Source organism: Gallus gallus, chromosome 6 (genome assembly GCF_016699485.2).
Source record: "Gallus gallus isolate bGalGal1 chromosome 6, bGalGal1.mat.broiler.GRCg7b, whole genome shotgun sequence".
Taxonomy (NCBI): domain Eukaryota; kingdom Metazoa; phylum Chordata; class Aves; order Galliformes; family Phasianidae; genus Gallus; species Gallus gallus.
Genome location: NC_052537.1, coordinates 10381897 through 10400922, shown reverse-complemented (window position 1 = coordinate 10400922; position 19026 = coordinate 10381897). Strand labels below are relative to the sequence as shown.

Below are 19026 nucleotides of genomic sequence, written 5' to 3'. Positions count from 1 at the left end.
AACTAGCGTTTATCTCTCACCCGCCAGCACCCAGAGCAGCTTGGGTTCTCTTCCTAAACTCCAACCTCCTCACTGAGCTGCAGCTGTTTCAACAGCCAACCAACTGCTGCAGGGAACAAACCAGCAGTGTGCTGCTCCAACTGCAGCCCGCTCCCAGGGCGATCCCCACACAGGCGGGCGGACACGGGGCTGTCAGCGGGCAGAGCGCTGCTCCCCAGCGACCTCAGCTCTTCCCACCGCACCTCACACCCTGACAGCGGGAGGCCCCGAGGCCTTCCTTAACGAGCTCGTCACACAGGACAGAACAAACTAGAAACCTCGATGGGAGCGGGGCCTCCAGCAGACGTGCAGCAGCAACGTGGAAGGACAGCCGCACACACACCACCCACCAGCCCACCCACCGGCAGGCCACGTCCAACACCGGCCGCACACCCACCTGTCACGGCGCCAGCGGGGCGAGGCTCCCGCAGCCTCCCCCAGCCCTGCCCCATCGCAACGCGCCCGCAGCTCCGGCCCCGGCCCCGGCCCCGCTGCTCCCCGCTCTCAGCCTCAGTCCTCCCGATGCCGCCGAGCTCCGACAGGCACCGGCGTTACCCAGGTCCCCCACGTCCCTCACGGGGCTCAGGGCGGCAGGAGCCCGCGGCGCTGAGGGGAGGGCAGCCCACAGGGCCGAGGGGGATCGCACCTCCAAGGGGAAGGAAACCGGATCCCACAGGGCTGAAGGGGATCGCGCCGCGCAGAGCCGCGGGGGATCGAACCCGATAAGGCCGAGGGGATCGGATCCCACGGGGCTGAGGGGCCCGGAACGCACGGCCGCCGGGCGAGGGTCAGTGCCGCACCGGACCCGTCCCCACCGCGCCGCTCAGCCCCTCCTCGGGCGGCCGCGCCGCCGTCCCCGCAGCCCCCGGCCTGCGCCCGCCCCCGCCGCCCGGCCCGGCGCGGAGGAAGGGGCGCCGGCCCGCTGCTCGCGGTGGCTGCTCACCGGGAGGGCGGCGCGGAGCTCCGGGGCTCAGCAGGCTCGTGGCGGCCGCCTACCGGGCGGCTCCTTTGGGCGGCTCCCTTAGGCGACGGCGGCGGCGGCGGCTCCGCGTCCCGAGCGGCGGCGGCGGCGGGCGGGGCGGCGCATCACGTGAGCTCCGTGTCATCTCCCCGCCGCCATCTCGTGCGCGGGGCGCGCGGCCGCGCGAATCGCGGCTCCTGTGAGGTGAGGGTGGTCCTTTCGGAAAGGCGTTCGAGGCCGCGGGGCCGTGACGTGCAAGGCGGACACCCGCACTTCCTTACAGTGGGCGAGTCCAGCACGACGCTCCGCCTCACCTTCCTCCCGGGTCGTAAAAGCACAGACACACAGAGTCGGTAAGGTTGAAAAAGACCTCTAAGATCATCTAGTCCCACCATCAGCCCGTCTCCGCCAGTGCAGCCCTCAGTGCCACAGCTCCGTGGTTCTGGATCCACTCCGGGGACGGTGACAGCCCCCTCCCTGGGCAGCCCGTTCCAGCGCCTGGCCGCTCTTTCGGAGAAGACGTTTTTCCTAAGGTCAATGTGAACCTAACCTTGGTGACACGGGAGGACGTTCCCTCCGTCACCGTTATGTGGGAGCAGAGGCCACCTCCACCTCACCACAACCTCCCTTTGGGGAGCTGTACAAACTGGCCCGCCCAGCTCCCTCAGCTGCTGCCCATCAGACCTGTGCTCCAGACCCCTCACAACTCCCTTGCCCTTCCCTGGACACGCAGGTCCTGTGGCGGACTTGACGGTCCCTACCACATCCCATCTTTGTATCTGCCTCCCTCCCAGGGCAGGCACGCTCTCAGCAGAGTTTCTGCTTTCTGGCAGGGTGCTATCTGCTTGCTGACAATCACTTCTGGCAGCCCCGTTCTACTGATGCTGTAATAGGATTAGCGTTGTAGCTGCCACTGCCCCCAGGGTAAGCATAATAAACTCTTCCCCTCTGGGGTTGTTCCTGGGTATGGTCATTTTTTGGCACTTTATGAACCTGAAGACTGTGCAAATCGATTCCCAGGGAGTCTGACCTCCCTGTTGGGAATGACAAAGAGCTGACCCAGAGGCTTAGACATAGCTGTCCCGGGTGGCTGCCTGGCCTTAATCCTGCTGATCACCTTGTGATCCTGACAGCTCCCTCTCCCACAGGGCTGCCACCACTCCCAAGGCACCAGGAGTCAGGGAGGTGCCCACATAGGCCATGGGCACCAGGTAACACCACAACAGGGCTCCCTGGGGCTGGGATGCCCAGTGGGAACAGGAGGAGATGGCCCAAAAGCTCTGCTCAGCCTAAGTTTCTCCTCCAGGCACTTGGAGCCCACGCCAGATGTATTTTCTTCCCCGAGCGCCAAAGGGGAGAGGAATAATGAGCGTGATGGCTCTGACTCACCCATCTGCTCAGCTGAGATAGGTACTGCCTCATTAAGCCATGATAAGAGCAAAGAAGCAAAGCTATTTAAATCATAATCAAATGGTGAAGGCATTCTCTCTTAGTCTCGAGAGGAGACCTTCAGGATGAGAAGGAAGATACCAGTCCCGAAGCAGTGCATTCGCAGGAAAATCTAAGTCATGTTTCTGTTGGGAGGAAATACGCTGAATGGTGGCAATAAGCTTATAGTGCATTAAAAGGAATTTAATTGAAAATTAATGTTTGCATTAACGGATAGAGACTAATGTACTAATAGATCACAATCATTAATAAATTAATCAGAGATCAATTTGTAAGAAATTAATGATATTCAGTTCAAACATATATTTTTCATGTGGAATATGTTTATTAATAGCACATTAATACTTTACTAATGAAATAATATTAAAGTACATTTATATTTCTATAATATTAAAATAATGGATTAGCATCCAGATACCACTAAGCTAATTCTGAAGATGGGTTCCTCCTGCGTTTACAACCCAAACTAATGTTTTCCAGCACAAGTTTGCAGCCAGGCCAATTAGAGCCCAGCAGGCTATGGGGTGGGAGGCCTTGAGTTAGCACTGGGGGTATTAATTCACTGCCCCCCATTTTTGCTATTGCACAGCATAGTAAGCAGCCCAGAGCATGCCTTTTGCTGACAGAGGAGGACTTTGCTCACATACTTGCTGGGTTATTTCTGCCTCTTGGGTGGAGCGGGTCCAGAGGAGAGCGACAAAGATGATCAAAGGGCTGGAGCACCTCTTCTGTGAAGAAAGGCTGAGGGAGGCAGCTTTGTTCATGCTGGAAAGAGAAGGCTCCAGGGAGACCTCGTTGTGGCATTCCAGTACTTAAAGGGAGCCTATTAGCAGGAGGGGAGAAAACTTTTTACACAGTCTGATAGCGATAGGACAAAGGGAAATGGTTTTAAACTAAAAGAGCTTCTGTGAAGCAGGCTGAGGAGTCTCCCAGTCATGTCCCTGATCTGAGCCCCAAGGAGGCAGCACATTTCCCTACAGGCGGGGTCTGGCTGGCTGACAGGGCCCTCCATTCCTCTCAGAAGGGAGTCACCCATGATGATTACCCTTCTTTCCTTCTTGGCAGAGGAGTCTTGAGGCGTGGAGTCAACCGCCTTGCCATAGACAACCTCCTGGGTGGACCTCCCACAGCATCTGCACCTGTCTTTGGAGTTCCAGAGCCTCAAACCTATGGTGTAAATGCATCTGGGAAGGCAGCATAGGTAGGGAGGGAGTTCTGTTTCCATTCCTTTCTGTCTCTTAGGTTCCCCACCCCCTGCCCGACTGCAACAGGGCAAGGGGTCCACTGCTTATCTGAATTGTTATCACACCGCTGCCTTTCTCACAGATATGGCAGGGAGCTGCTCCACCAGTTTGTCTCCTGCTCACACTCCCTGATGCTCTTTAATCTCTTCAGCTCTGCCACCAGGCTGAGCAGGTCATCCACCTCATGCAGATGGTATTTCTGCCATCGTGCGGGGGCAGCAGCAGGCTCAGGCACCCCCCGCATCTAGAGACCCGAAGAGTGGGTAGGCACTCAGTCTGGGTAGCCACGTTCCTTTTGGCAAGAGCTTTCTGCCTAATGGGGACCACGGCTGGATTTGTAGCCTGGGAGGCAGCGGACCGGTGAGCCGCTCTGCCGAGAGGACAGCGGTACCCCGTCGCACTGCCGCGCCGTCTGCCCGCGCCGCTCGCTGCGCCCCCAAGGGGCCGCTCTTGGAATTGCAGGGGGTCACGGAGCTACTCCCGGCCCCGCCGCGTTGGAGCCGCTGCCAGAGTTTGCCTGGGGGGGTACACCTGTCAGAGCCTAACGTGGGGTCCGAAGGCGAGCTCGGGAAGGGCAGAGACCTCCCGTAGAGCAGAAGGGCAAAAGGTCTCTTCATCCTGATTTTCGGTATGTATACAGACTGTGAAAATGCTTCAAAACTTAAGAAATGCTTAACAGCAGGACTGTAGCAACCATTTCTCCATTTAAAGATTAAAAAAAAAAGGAGGAAAAATTAAAAAATGGGCATGAAAGACTGTTAAAAGATTTGCCTTGTGATAAGGCTTGTGGAAACCAGCCATGCATTCCCACAACACACGTCGTTTCTCATCAGAACGGCGCTGTGGTTTGGTCCCTGACATCAGTTAATGGAGCAGATTGGTTTCCAAAAGGGTAGATGGTATTTTGCCATCCGCATACATGGCCTGGCACGGGTCAGCTAGGTCTGGGCTACAGCTGGTACCGCAGCCATCCCACCGCATCCTCCTCCTGCAGCAAGCGCCAGCATGCTCAGGCAGGTCCAGCAGCAAAGGGCACTACAGCAGCCCAAGAGCTAGTATTACAGAATGGTTACAGCTAAATTACCTCGGCTGAACTGCGAGCAGGAGCTGGAAGGGGAGGAAAACCACGTGGTACAAAACCAGCTCCGGTGGGATGGGATTTCACAGCAGAATTCACATAGCTCCAGCTTTGGAGCTGCTCAAGGACAAGGTGTGGCAGTTTCTCCCCTGCTTTCAACAGTGGAGGAAATGAGACGGTGGATGCTCCTCTCATGCCTCTTGAAGCTTACACAGGTGTGGGGCTGTCCATCTGTGCTGGGCCAAGGGGTGTTCTGTGCCGCTGAGCTCGAGCATGCCACCTCTCTGGTGTGGGAGGAACAGAGCATAACCGTTTCCAGGAGGCTCCAAGTCATGCTCATCTGTGTTTTTCCATGAGCCCTGAAATTCTGCGGTCATGTAATGACAGCTCTCCTTACTGCTCAGTTACAGGATCTGATCCTGGAGGCTTCCATGGTTTCACCCAGTATTTATTTATCCCCATCACATGAATTTTGGGAGTATCCATTTCAAAACACTTTGTGTTTTCTGTCCTCCTGTGACCCTGGCACACAGGGATGCCATCAATTCCTTGCTGGATTTTCTCTATTTTACCCGTAGGGGCCTTTCAGGCCAGTCTAGAGAAGAAAGATATCTGCAGTTTAAAAAAATAATTCTTGTTTCTAGTGAATGCAGCTTGGGTAGCAGGAATAATGTCAGCACAAGTCTGTACTAAGTGAGTTTAATAGTTACCATTTCTCTCTAATGTTTAACTCGTGGCCTAAAGCTGGTTAGTGATTTGTGTCCTGTACCACCATGCAAGCTGTACTCCTTAAAGGTCCACAAATCCAACCTCCCTTTACTCTAATAATAATAATAATAATAAAAATAAAAAAGGTATTATGATCTTCCTGACTTAGTGTGAATAACAGTTTTACTCTGAACTGGAGACTTCCAGAGATCCCTTCAACCCCCTCACTATTGCCAAGCGTGGGAGAGAGCCTAACCTCTGCGAGCTGCTGCTACTGTGGCTCTGACCTTCTTCTCCTGGGGCTGCGAGTGCCTCTCAGAGGAGCTGTTAAGCAGGCAGTTTTGCTGGGAGAACGCAGGCGCTGGAGCAGCTCTCACCGATGCCAGGGGGAGTTTTGTCCTGGAGCACCACTGGACGCGTCAATCTTATTAGCTGCCTTATGCATGAGTCAAAGCACGAGGGCTGAAGGCTGGATGTGTTTGTTCTGCAAATTGGGCTAATGTTGTGAAGACCATAAAAGGGGGTATGTATCACATTTGGCCTCTTGCTGGTAGCCAAGATTGCAGTGTATTACATTTCCCTGAAATTACATTAGCTCAGATCAAATTTTGTGGTAACTTACAGCAAGGAAAGGTTTCAGTTTCATTAATAATGGCCACCTTCTTTTTAAGATTTAATATAGTGTAAGTTGTAAAACTTTTTCTCTTCATTGCGAGTGAGATGGTAGGAACAACTAAATCTGAAGTCCCTCAGGTCAACCAAGGGAGAGAGTTGCTTCTGCCAGGCACGCAACCTCCAGGCAACCTGTCAGCCAGCAAAGCATGAGGCCAAGCAGAGGTTCTGGACAAAAATGGAAATCACAGAGATGGCACTGTGAGAGATCACCTAAAGCTTAAGTCAACTGATGAGCCCCATCTTAAAATAAGCACTGAGGGGCTTACGGGCCTCATGCACCACCAGCCAGGGAGCGGGGATGGGGGCAATCACGTGGCGGTACCAAGTGCTGCTACAAGTGCATTGGCTTCACCCTCAGTCATTTTCTCTGCTGCACTCGCCTCGCTGCAGCACTGCTCTCATGACATGTCCCACTTGCACCACAGTCACAGGCTAGGAGCAGTTATTTCCACAGCAGTCATTTGATTTCAGAGCTTCGCCAGGTGTGATGTCACTCCCATACGTGCATCCTTGGTGCAAAAGCAATACGTTAGACATTGCAAATCATAAATCAAGTATAGTTGTTTCTTCCTTGCTTGCTTTCTTCTCCATTACTGTACAGTGTCAAACTAGATTTTCTTCTTCCACCTTACAGCACAGATGCAGGTATTCTTGCTGTACAGGAGCCTGACTCACTCTATGCATGTAAGAGGATTTCTCCTACAGATTTCTTTCCTTTTTAAAAGCCAGGAGGGGTGTCTGTTCTCCCAACAGGTCTTTATGAAAGCAAAGGATGACTGCCAGGTGACGTGGTCACTTTCTCTCCCATGGTATTTTTGAAACAGGAAGGATGTTTGATGTAAATTATGTGAGAATAATTCATATTTATCCATGCACAAATACAGATGTAATTTGGTTGGAACGCACAGGACTTTTAGAAGCAGACATGTCATTATCCTAGCAGTAATTCAGACTATTAGAGCAAAGCTTAGGGTCTTTAATCAGTAAGACTATATTAGCATAGCAGAGTTAATTTCAGTAAAGTAAAAGATGCTGATTAAAGAACGCTTTTCTCTATAGAAGACCCACTAACTTCGATATGCAGCAACATCAGTAGCCTCTGATTCATGGAGCCCTTCACCTTCTCACTGAATCAAGGAGAGAAAAGGTGGTTTTGCCTCCTGCAAGGCTGGCCCTGTGCCATGTTGCTTCACCCTGATCACACAGAGCAAGGAGCACAGACTGCCCTTCGTGAGCACCTGCCTACCCTGGAGCAAGCCCTTACATGTGTAAATAGCAATTACTGCAGTAATGAAGTAAGTAGCTAGATAGGAAGCTTTATGGAAGGTACCTGTCTGGGTTTTCTGTAGGCATGGCTCTACCATTTGCTGGAGCAGAGCACAGTTCATCCACACTGCATGGACCTGGCGTTGAAAGTTTGCTAGAGTAGGATTTGACCACTTGTAGCAAAAGTCCAAATGCAGTCTTTGCTGTGTTACTTTTCTTTCTCTGCGGGGCTAGAAGGGCAGAGGCTAAAGCCATGGGTGAAAATGCACAGCTCTTCTGTCCAATGTGACCAAACCCCAGTTGGAAGAAGCACAAGGGCTCAGACCTGCTGTTACAGGGATGTATTCAGTCCCATGGGCCTCTCGTATACTTCTTCCTTTACTGAGCTGTAGAAACAGTGACATCTAGTAGGGCAGCAGCAGCCAGCTGTGAGGGCAAGGCAAGGAGCAGCCACAGAGCTGTAATTGAGCAGGGACACCGCTGTTCCTCCTTGCCTTCTCCACCCCAAACCCACAATGTCACAAGCTTAATTTGCTACAAGCTCTGCTCTGGTGCAGTTACCACAGAGTATTTTTGATACGCATCTGCAAAAGCATCATTTGTGTTCTTCCTTTGCAAAGATACATTGCTACAGGCCATGTGCTGCAGTCAGGGCAGTATTGCTTGTATCTCTGTAAAAATTCCATTGATCAAGCAGTTCAATTGCATAGATCATTTAAGATTTGGACCAGTGTCATGCATGAAACAGTCTCTTTCTCAGGAGTCCCAACACAGTGCTGGACCTCATGGGGTCCTACTGTACCTCCTGCTTCCAGGTATCAGTGTGGATGCTCCCTGACCTGTTTGGTATCAGCAAACAAAGCAGAAGACACATCCTTTCCTTTGGAAGAAGCTGAAGCTTTCCCCTTTCATGAATCTGCTGGTCTGAGAAGCTTGTGGGTACTGGCCAGGCACTCCTGCAAGGTCTCCATGTCATGATGCTCCTCAGCTGACTCACCCCATTCATCTCTTTGGGAAGTGTGGCTCGGAATTATTACACTGAACACAGAATTATACTGAATTATGAATACAGAATTATAAATGACCACACATTTCTTAGGGTGGGGCCTGCTTTGCTGATGCCTTGCATTCAAGGACAAGGACATCACGGCTGCCTTTGTCTACTTCTAGGCTCTCCCGCAAACACCCTATATAACCTTTAGAAAACAGCTTAGACCAGATCCCTTCCTCCTCGCGCTGTAAAATAGAGCTGCGTAAGGATATGGTGGCCATTTCCATGGAGAGCAGAGAACGAACTGAAGCAATTTCGCTGACTCTTAATGTCTCCTTTCTGTCTCCAAAAATACCTCGTGTTTTTTTATTATTATTATTCTGAATCGTTTAAAAAACGACAGTTTCTCTTGTCTGGGTGGCACGTGCACATCGAGTTGATGCAGGACTTACTGTACTGGGCCAGGCGTGAAGTCCCATACGTCTCCACCAGCGCGAGACTGCTGCAGTGAGACTTCCGCTGTGCCGTGCGCGGTGCCGCAGGGCTTCTCTGCACCTCAGGTTCGCTTTGTGCTTAACAGCCCATGATTATTTTTGGCTAAAAATAAAATGCTCTGAGGTCCAGGAAGAATAAGCCATCATTCTATGCCAAGAAGAAGTGCTGACTTTCTGTGTCAGTTCAAAGTTATTCTTGGTAATGAATTAGTCCTTGTTCAGACCACACGTACTATAATGGGCTCCTTGACTCTGCTGCCATGCTCACAGCAGCCTCAGGAGCCAAGTGCCAGTATGCACACAGGAGTCAGGCACTGCAGCACAGTGCTTCTTCTGGGAAATAAAATCTATCGATGCTGCAAATTATCTGGAAGGAGGTCTCCAATGCTAGCTGACATCAAAGCTGTTGCAGAGTGTCTTTTGTATGCAGGATACAAAGGGCCTGAAAATCAATCTTCTGGTGGGGTGATGGTTTCACATGCAATCATCACTTCAAGTTAAATAAACAACTTGTGAGAACATGTCTGTGCATCAGCAGGAAGATTTCTGATGGCCTCAGAAACTACAGAAGCGTACTAAGGCTGCTGCCAGCAGCTTTAGTGTGAGCAGAAGAGCCCTAGCAGGATCTGTAATTGCACAGACCACAAGTGTTTTCTTCTGCATATGCTTCAATGAGAGTGAAAGCACACCAACAACAGAGGCAGCAGGCTGGCTTAAAAACTGTCCACAAGGCAACCGATAGCTTTGCCTGTCCACCTCTTTTTCAGACATAACACAAGCATGATGTTGCAATGGAAATTTACCTTATGGAAAGTTTAGAGGTAATGTGGGAGCTCAGGGGTGATGTAAGGAAGGAAGGTAGAAGTCACCCTTACCAGTGAGGCTTGTTTTGTAAATTTGCTCTGCATAAGAAGACAATCTCTGCTTGTAGAGAGAGTTGCCTTTGATGTCAAAGCTTAGCTGGAATTTCTCAGGCCAAAATTACAGGGGACATAAACCAGAGTTGCTATAAAAGGAACCGGGTGCAACCTTGTCATGGAAGAGGGACTCTTTTAGAGCTAGCAACAAGATCCAGCTGTCACCATTTATTTTAATCTTATTTCTGCTTCATGATTTCCCCAGAATAGATTCACTCAGTGGGGATGTTACGTTCATCTTCGTTCAGCAAGTGATATTTATACTTTCATATCGGATAGGATTAATTTCCCTATCCAGCTAAGGCAGTACGTCATTATTAAATACCTTTACTGGACACGTAGACATATACTTTCTGTGTCAGAAAGGGACACGACTGGCATTTTAAATTACTGAAGGATAACTGCAGGTGGCTGTTTCTCATGAAGACTGACGAATTCTTTTTAATATGATAAATGGTTATCAGACTCCTTTCTATACTAAAGCACTTTGCAAGTGAATTTATTCTATAGCCACAGGTTGTAGGTCTATTGAAGAGAAATCTCAAGGCATAAGTATCAATGCTGTGAAACCGTGTGACATCATATTATATAGAAGAGGTACTGAAACTTGCCAGATCATGCTTTTCAGTACCTTTTAACTAATATGAGGTAATATAATAAGCATAGTAATATATACTTAGCTATACTTCTACACTAATATGTATACTAAGTATATCTAACACTAAGTATCAGATCTAGCCAGAATTCAATAGGTCTCATTTCACATCTGCATATGAAAAAGTGCAGTCAGTGCCTTAGCAAAAGGAGATCCAGTGACAAATATTTCATAGAATAATAGAATTGTTTGAGTTGGAAGAGATCTTTAGAGGTCACCTAGTCCAACTGCCCTGCAATGAAGAGAGATATACGCAGCAGAGGCGTTCCATCCCTTGGATCATTTTGGTGGCCCTCCTCTGGTTGTGCTCCGACAGGTCCATGTCTCTCCTGCACTGAGAACTCCACATGTGGACGCAGTGCCCCAGGTGAGGCCTCACCAGCACAGAGCAGAGGGGCAGGATCATCTCCCTCACCCTGCTGGCCATGCTGCTTTGGATGTAGCCCAGGACACAGTTGGCTTTCTGAGCTGTGAGGGCACGCTGCTGGCTCACATCCAGCTGCCATCCACCAGTACCTCCAAGCCCCTTTCGGCAGGGCTGTACTCCATCCTTTTCTCCCCCACCTTTTACTGGTAGGTGTTGCCACCAACCTAGTGCAAGACCTTGGACCAGTTGAACCTCATGGGGTTCTCCCAGGCCTGTCAGCCTGTCTAGGTCAAATCAATTATTATCCTGGCATTTTAAATAGGTTTATACAAACTCAATATGCAGCTATGAGCTTTTGATGTATCCATCATGAAAGTGAATTCCAATGAGGGAAGTCTGCATAAGGAAAAGATTTTACCCCAGCATGAGTGAAGGAAACACAGATGTTCAATCAGGAAAAATGTGGAGAAAGGCAAAAGAGATAGGAACTCCTGTTCTGCAGAGCATCATATCTCCAATCATAAGAGCAGTGACCTAAGAGTGGGACCTTACTGCTTGTGACACTGAGGCCTGACTCTGAGCCTAACACAACATATGGCCAAACTTCATGGCCTTCAGCTGAAATGTAATCATACATGCAATCCCTAAAAGAAGCCAAGAAAATGATTGTAACTGTGTTATCAAGTAACTGTTCACCATGTAGACGTTCACAAAGCTTTCTTTCCTCAACAAAGAAAAACTTTTCTGGAACATTATTTTGCCTCGCATGCAGTCTGAGAAAGAATGGAATTTTGATGTCTTTTCCTGTTTCACTTTTTGTTCATTTATCTTGTAAAAGTTATATATTTTTAAGGCCACCAGTGTTCCTGCTCTGGCATTTTAGACTCATTTTTCTTTTTTTTTCTTTTGAATTTGAATGGATTCTTCATACACATACAAATAAAATAGGATGATTTCCATGGTTTTCATTGCTGAACTCAAAAAGCACTCCTGACAAGGGACATGTTAGCACTGTTTCACTACCCTTCTCGTAAGCCCCACATCCTGGGCACAGTTACTGTACTACGCATCACTTTTCAACCCTGAATAAAGAGAAGTAAATGATTAAACTTAATGAACACGAAATCCAATTTTCAGCTCCCTTCTCCTTTATCCAAGATAAAAGTGTTCCTGGCATGATCTGATTTTGAGGGAAAAGCAGACAAAAGTTTCTAATTTGTTATGATGGACTTCAGCTGGGCAGTTCAGGATTTTCTAGACAAAAGGCCAGGACTCAGCCAACCACAGATGAATACCTCTTTCTATTCATTTTCCCTTTGTGTTGCACAGCTAAGGGTGCTAAAAGAAAGGCCCTGATGACCAACGTGATGGCTCATTGGTGTTATTGAAACACACACTTTGAAATGCAGCAAGAATCAACTGAGCTGTGGGCAAAGCTGCCAGCCAAATCAGCATTTTTCCTCCGCAGAGCTCTGCTTGCCATCAGTCTCAGCCTGGTTTTGGGTGGAGCTGAACATTTCCAAAAATGTGCATGGATTACATTGTTTGTTTGCAATCCATGCTTCCTGCAAAACATCAAAACATCTAAATACACATGTACTAGAACTAAACAAACGAATGCAGAAAACAGATCTGCAGGTTACGTGTGAGTTAGAAAGCAGACTTGGTTCTTGCCTGCATTTTGGGGAAAAATTGTCTCTTTATTTGAATATGAGACCCACTGTATGGCAAAAAGAAGGCAATGACAGTGACTTCAAATGGGATAAAGACACTATGGAGCAATAGCGAGTAGTAAAGAAGGAAAATTGGCTCCCCCCTTCCAACAACCAGTGACAGCTCAACAGAAACACAACCTCTATCCAGAGAGATGCTGCTCTCACAGCTGCCAACCCTTAAATGAGGGTGAGGAGGGGTGGATTTAGGCTCCAGCCCTTCTGGTCACTCAGGTGCACTGCTCGAACCTGGGTTAGCCTTCCTTCTCACCTGGCGCTCAACCATTGGTTCAGGCTGTGACCTGGCAGTTCTGCTGCACCCAATTGATTTGCAGTCTTCCCAAAAGAGCTTGCTTGATAACTTCCCAAAAGCACCTAACCCAAAATATTTTGGAAATGTGCTGTATGCCATCCATCAGGTATATCAGCAGTTGACACAGCCACCCTTACCACCAGAACTCTGATGTACCTCTAGCAGTGCTGCAGATTCAGGGGGGGCAGAGCAAGTATCTGGCTTTTTTTCTAGCTCTGAAATGATACAGAAATTAATTTGTTTCTCCTCTTGCATGAGGGCACTGGCAGGCGTAATAATCTCTCTGTCTTGTCATCCCTCAAGTATAAAAGAGAAGAAAGCCAAACATCACAAAATAAGGCAGCAAAGAGCACTCTGAGAAAAATGAAAAGTGAGCCAGCAGTGAGTTGTTTTCTCCTGTGGGAAACAAATGGGCAGACGAAGTTTACTACTCTACATAAGAAAGAGGTTTTGAATGGAACTTAAATTGCCCCCAAGAAGGAGGATTAGAGGCCATGAGATATATCTGTAAAACAGCTTCATTCTTCAGGTTTTTCTTATGATAGCATTGGTGATCAGTGCTTTTTTAAAGGAAGGAGGATCTATGAGAAAGAAATGGAAAAGGTAGAAGGAATTTAACATGCGTATCGTAAGGACAATTTGATACCTTTGGATTGGGAAAAGTGCTACTGGACTATGTTTTATTTACTGAATCTATCAAAAAGGTGGATTGAAAATGAAGAAAATCTTTCTTAGATGATGGCTGTAACTTTAGAAATCTGCTGACCAGCCATGACTGTACATCTGCTGAGCACGTTGGCAAACCGCCCCTGTCTCCGGTTCATCCTGACTGGTTTAATGCAGTGTGGCTTTGAATGCAGCATGGGACTGTTGGGTTTGTTTCACATCAACTCCTGACACTGAATTTTTCTAAAGCTCTTCTGTCCCTCTTTTCATGCGGGGATGAATGGCACTGGTCAGGGGAAGTCACGCTCCCACTGTAACATCCTGCTGCCTTGGGCAAGAAGCCTCACTGTAAAAGCATGCTGCAGGCTTGAACCTGCTGCTGCTCTCTGGCAAGAAGCAGAGCAGCATCAGGCAAAGCGCCTCATTCATCTCACCAAGCTTGATAACTTTACCCTGAGCTTTGCCAGGTCTTCTATGTGTAGAAGACTGTTCCCAAAGCCAGCCCTTCCCAGTAAGAAACCTCCTGACACCCAGACCTCATTTACTCATGCCCAGTTTGCATCCACTGCAGCATCCTCTCCCATGATGTGCACCATGCCAGAGGTACTGTGCATGGCCAGCACTCATTGTGCAGCTTTCCAGATGCAACCGCAGTGATACCTGCTGTGGGTAGCATTAATCTTTCCCCATCTGTACTGCTACTGTTTCCTCTGACCTACCTTCAACGTGTACTTGCCGTTACATAGTGGTGCTACACGGATGGCTCACAGTTGCCTGGAAATTAGCTGGCCTGTTTGTGCTTTCGTCCTCTTTCATTACTTTGAGTTGGTGGGCTTGCAGCAGAAATTCCTGTTGTTTGTTACAAGAGGTGAATTTCAGTCCACCTCTAACTGGTTTTCTCTGTTGCTTGGCTCAGTGCTAAGCTTTGTGCCCTTAGCACAAACCATTACGTATGGCCCGTCCTCATTCTCTCTTCTTTACTATTCACCCTGTATTGTGCCATATGAAAACTAAAATGTCAATATTTTTTCATGTTATTCCATTTGGAATATATCTTAATTATTCTTGAAAATCTGCTGAAGAACAGACTGCAGAGGACAGAGGAACAAATCTCCTCAAGCTCTGCTGTCTTTGGCTTGAAATGTACTTTATATTATTCCTCAGTCACCCAGGGCTAAATCCAGCCTGAGAAACTACTATAAAAAGTTCCCACTGGATTACACTTGCCAGTTCTTCCAGTATTCACTGTTCTAACTAGTCCCTTGCCTCGAATGCATTACAATCTCTGAGGTTTGGGTTGGGTTTTTTTTCCAGTTTTTGTTGGTTTTGTTTGTTTGCTTGCTTGTTTTTGGCTTGCTATTTGGAGAAAATAAAACCCAGCAATTTACCTTTTCCGTGTATTTAACACACATCTACATTGTGAGTTTTCTCTGTGTGGGAGAAGAAACTTATTATTTATCTTGACTCTTTTGGAAAACTCAACTTGGCGGGTTCTGAGGGTTTCTGAATTTATCCCTGCATTTTTCAAACTCCAAGCCACTCCATGGCCTCAGTGTGTTTGCTGTACGGGAACTGGAAGGGCTTGACGTGCTCCAGGAAGACAAGCCACCTAATTATGGGGTTGCCATCCTGATATAGTTGCCCACACAGGGTGAAGCTACAATGCAAGACCAGAAAATCTGCTTGAAAAGAGGTCAAAGCAGTTAGGAGCCCTAAGGCTGTTCTATTTTCTGGACAAACAAACCACATGACGTAGAGTCCCATGCAGCTATGTCACATCAATCAAGCACTTTAAATAATGTAATGTCAGAATTGACCCTGAGCCGTGATCCTATGCATGTTATAACACTCAGGGTATTCCAACAGCGCTGTGCTCCCCATTTGTGACCAAACCAGACTGATACCCCAACTGCTGAGCAGCTAACTGAAACAGCAGAGTGGGAAAAGGCCACAGGAACAGAGATATAAACACGGCTAGGGATGTAGGCAAACTGAAGGTTAATCAAGGTCAAGGCTGGCTGACTCCACCCTAGTTAAAAACCATTTAATAAAGCAGCTTGATGGAAAAGCAGGCCTCAGGTTGCTCTGGGAAAAGCCTCTGGTATCAGACTCAAAGAGTTCATGCTGTGAGCAGCTCTAAAGTAGCCAACGACCTTTGGCAATGGGAGCAAGGAACTGGAAAGGCGATCTCCAGAAGAAGCAGTCATGATAACTGCTGATAGGCTGCAGTCCTGCAAGCCCCAGACCAGCATGGTACGAAAATTGCAGTGTAGCCAGACGTATGAGGAAATGGGCCCTCTCTCTCCATTAGGGTGGAATGGATGAGGTCTGAACTCCACGTGTTCTGTGGAAAGCAATAATTAGCGGTGTATGCATTGTTCCTTTTCCAGTTGTCAGATCGCTAACTGAAATGTGGCATCAGCTAAGGAAAATCCCATCCCTTCCCATAGGGATGTGGCTTCATATACACGGAAGACAAAGGACTCCCTAAGACAAGAGAAGGTGCCTCTGGAGAGCTTAAACTTCAGAAAGAAGCACAGAGGATCTGTCACTATTGCCAAATGAAAGCAATTTTGCACTTAGAATACAAAAACATGCACCCAAATTGAGCAGCACTGCTGACACGGCTCTGTGTCCAAGCAGAGATGTGGTGCCAACTGACAGAGGGCTCCGAGATGCCTTCATCTCACCCAGCAGCTGCAGAGACACAGCTCTGCTGCGGGAGCACAAACACAAGCTCAGGAGCCAGTCAAGATCACTGCTCCCATCTGTGTTAGCATACCTGTTACTTTGTGACTGTGGCCAACAACAGTTTCTCTAACTCCTTCTCCTAAAGCTCCAGATGGCCGGCAGATACTAAGAAACGGCTGGTAGCCAGCAGGAAGAGTTCTTGTCTTTGAGATACATTCCTCAAAATTAGTGAGAATGAGAGGACAGGTTGAATGAGGAAAAAAAGAACACAAAAGGCCAACGTATGTTCTTCCCTGGACAATGTAACTATTAGCATTGGTTTTAAAAGTGCTGTAAAGAAAGGTGGAACACAGAACCATTCCTCATTTCTACAGCTACAGGCAGTGAATTCCATATTATTTGAATTATCTGAATGTTTAGGCTGGCAATGGGAGCCACTGCTTCACTCCTAAAAAGAGCAGCTAACATCTACTTAAACAGGGACTTGTTAAAACATGCCAGTGAACGGATATATGACTTATGAATTAACCACAGCATCATCATACTTGAACCTATAGAGAAATGATGAAAAAAAAAAAAAAAAGATAAAGGAGAACAAAAGAGGTAACAATTTGCTATTGTTATAAAAGCATTTGGAGCAGGCATAGTTGCAATTTTGTTTATTTATTTATGCTTCCTATTTAAATGTAAAGAAAGACAAGGGACATCACAGCATTTATGAAGGGTGAAAATGGTGCCTTTGTTGCTGTGGAAATTCTTTGTCCAGGGGGTTTTGGGGTATGAAGTGGAGCTGTTCTCAGGGAAGGAAATCTGAGGAAAATCTTTGAAGGAGAAAAAAATGCTATTTTCAGCCCCCAGAATGGGACTGCACTTAACTAACCACAGTTTCTAACTCCCTTGGCCAGTTGGTCTCTGACACACCACGAAATCATCCGAGCAATGATGCTCACATACCTTGACTTAGCTGCATAGGCATTAAGCATCCGAGTCATCTGGTCTTGCTTTATTCGTGAACATGGCAAATGCTTTGCACAGAGGTTCTGAAAGAAGCTCAGCTTCATATGCAGTCATATAAATAATGTAACACTTTCAGCACAGAGCAGCATTTGGAAATTTCCTCTGTGATTCTTTGAGCAGGTTTTCAAATAAGCAGCACAGCTCAGCCCAGGGACACAAACGGGCCATAATGTTTCTTCATATCTCAAAAACAAACTAAGAAAGAGAAAGAATAGCAGGCAGCCCCTCATGGAACAGTTTGGTATGGATAAGATTTTTCCCTATCTTAACAGGTGCATAGGAAAAAAACCCTTTGAAACACATAAAAAATACACAACTGATTAATTTAATGCGGTGTTTCCAGAGGGATAGGAGTGACAGGAACATATTAGGGATCACTGTAGGGGGTAACCGTCTTTACTGTGAACTATGTGACGTAGCGTTCTCTTTGCAGAATGGAAACTGCCATCACATATCAGTCTGCATTTAATCACTCTTGGAATCAACACCTGGTATTTTCAAACTTTGTACAGCTGAAGGATTTCCCACCTCTAACGAAAAACTCTGTGTTCTTTTTCTTACACAGTTAAGCTCATGTGCACACCACCGTAATATACAAAGTCATTTGCCTACTAAAATCAATTATAGACTGTTAGAGTAACTATGTAGAAGGCAGAATTCATTTATTTTTTTCCTGGTGTTTTGCAAAATATCCACAATAGGAGTCAGAATCAGCTACAACAGTATTTTTCTGACAATTACACAGTAGGTGGCATCATGTTGATTTTGTCATAAAAGACAATATGCTGGGATTGACTGATGTTTAGATATGCCAAATATAAACTGGACAAATCACTTGAAAACACGAGGAAGCATTTGTGTTTTTCTCCCTCTGGACCTCTTTTTAAACTGAAATCCAAATTAGTTCTCTGCACTGGTCTTGAAATGCTTACTTACCGATTTAATCCAGCTTTGTAAAGCTGGAAAGCTCCCCAGAATCATTTTTGAGGGATTGTTTGCATCTAAAAGAGCTGTACTAGACAACACGCTTGTATTTATCCCACTGACTTTGATTACCACTGTGTCACACAGTAGACTGCATTTCTTTTTAATAGCTAGTTATTCACCACACTTTCTCACACAAACATTCATGTTTTCTGTGCTTAAGTCAAGCCCTTTGCAAAACACCTCTGTAACCACTGAAATGCCTGTGCAATCACTAAGTTTGTTCATCTGCTTAATGTGCTACCGGGGAAATCATTTTCTGAGTCTCTTTATGACTGTTTGCCCTTCTTCTGATCCTCGGTGTAGCTTCTAGAATCACAGAACCATTAAGGTTGGAAAAGACCTCTGAGATCATCTAGTCCAACCGTCAACCCATCACCCATGCCCACTAACGCATGACCCTACAGATATGGTTCAATATAATAGAGACTGATATGAAGGATACTGGCATAAAATAATCTTGGGCATGAAAACATTTTACATGAGTTTACATATATGAGTCTAGAAACTGACCATATTCCACGTGGAATTGAAACATACTGTGAGGTATGGCATTCGCTTGAATATTCCTGATTTCTGAAGAGGAGACAGAAGTTTAACATAGCACATGAGTGCAAGATTTGTCTTCCTGTGTATTATTTGGCATTTACCTGCAACCAGTAGGGATATCAGGAGCTGCAGGAGCAGCACAAAGCACAGATGAGCAGGCTATGAACAGCAGGAAAACCAGGTAAGTACCAAGCACTGCAACTGAGATGTAGCTGCAGCAGAAGCGCAACCAGAATAACCAGGTGCATTA

General features: G+C 47.1%; 1 protein-coding gene across 9 annotated transcripts in view; it reads right to left on the bottom strand.

Annotated features, from left to right (window-relative positions):
• The window catches only part of SGMS1 (sphingomyelin synthase 1), a 96543-nt gene that overhangs the window by 76685 nt on the left and 832 nt on the right, over positions 1–19026 (bottom strand). For 6 of the 9 annotated variants that reach the window (XM_025151462.3, XM_046942709.1, XM_046942699.1 and 3 more), the window contains exon 1: positions 983–1101. The exons of 1 other annotated variant lie outside the window; for it this stretch is intronic. The gene's annotated coding sequence lies outside the window, so the exon portion shown is untranslated. Of the gene's footprint in view, positions 1–436; positions 658–685; positions 1102–19026 lie in introns of those variants that run through there. 2 more of the 9 variants (XM_040702226.2, XM_046942701.1) reach the window with 2 other exon arrangements.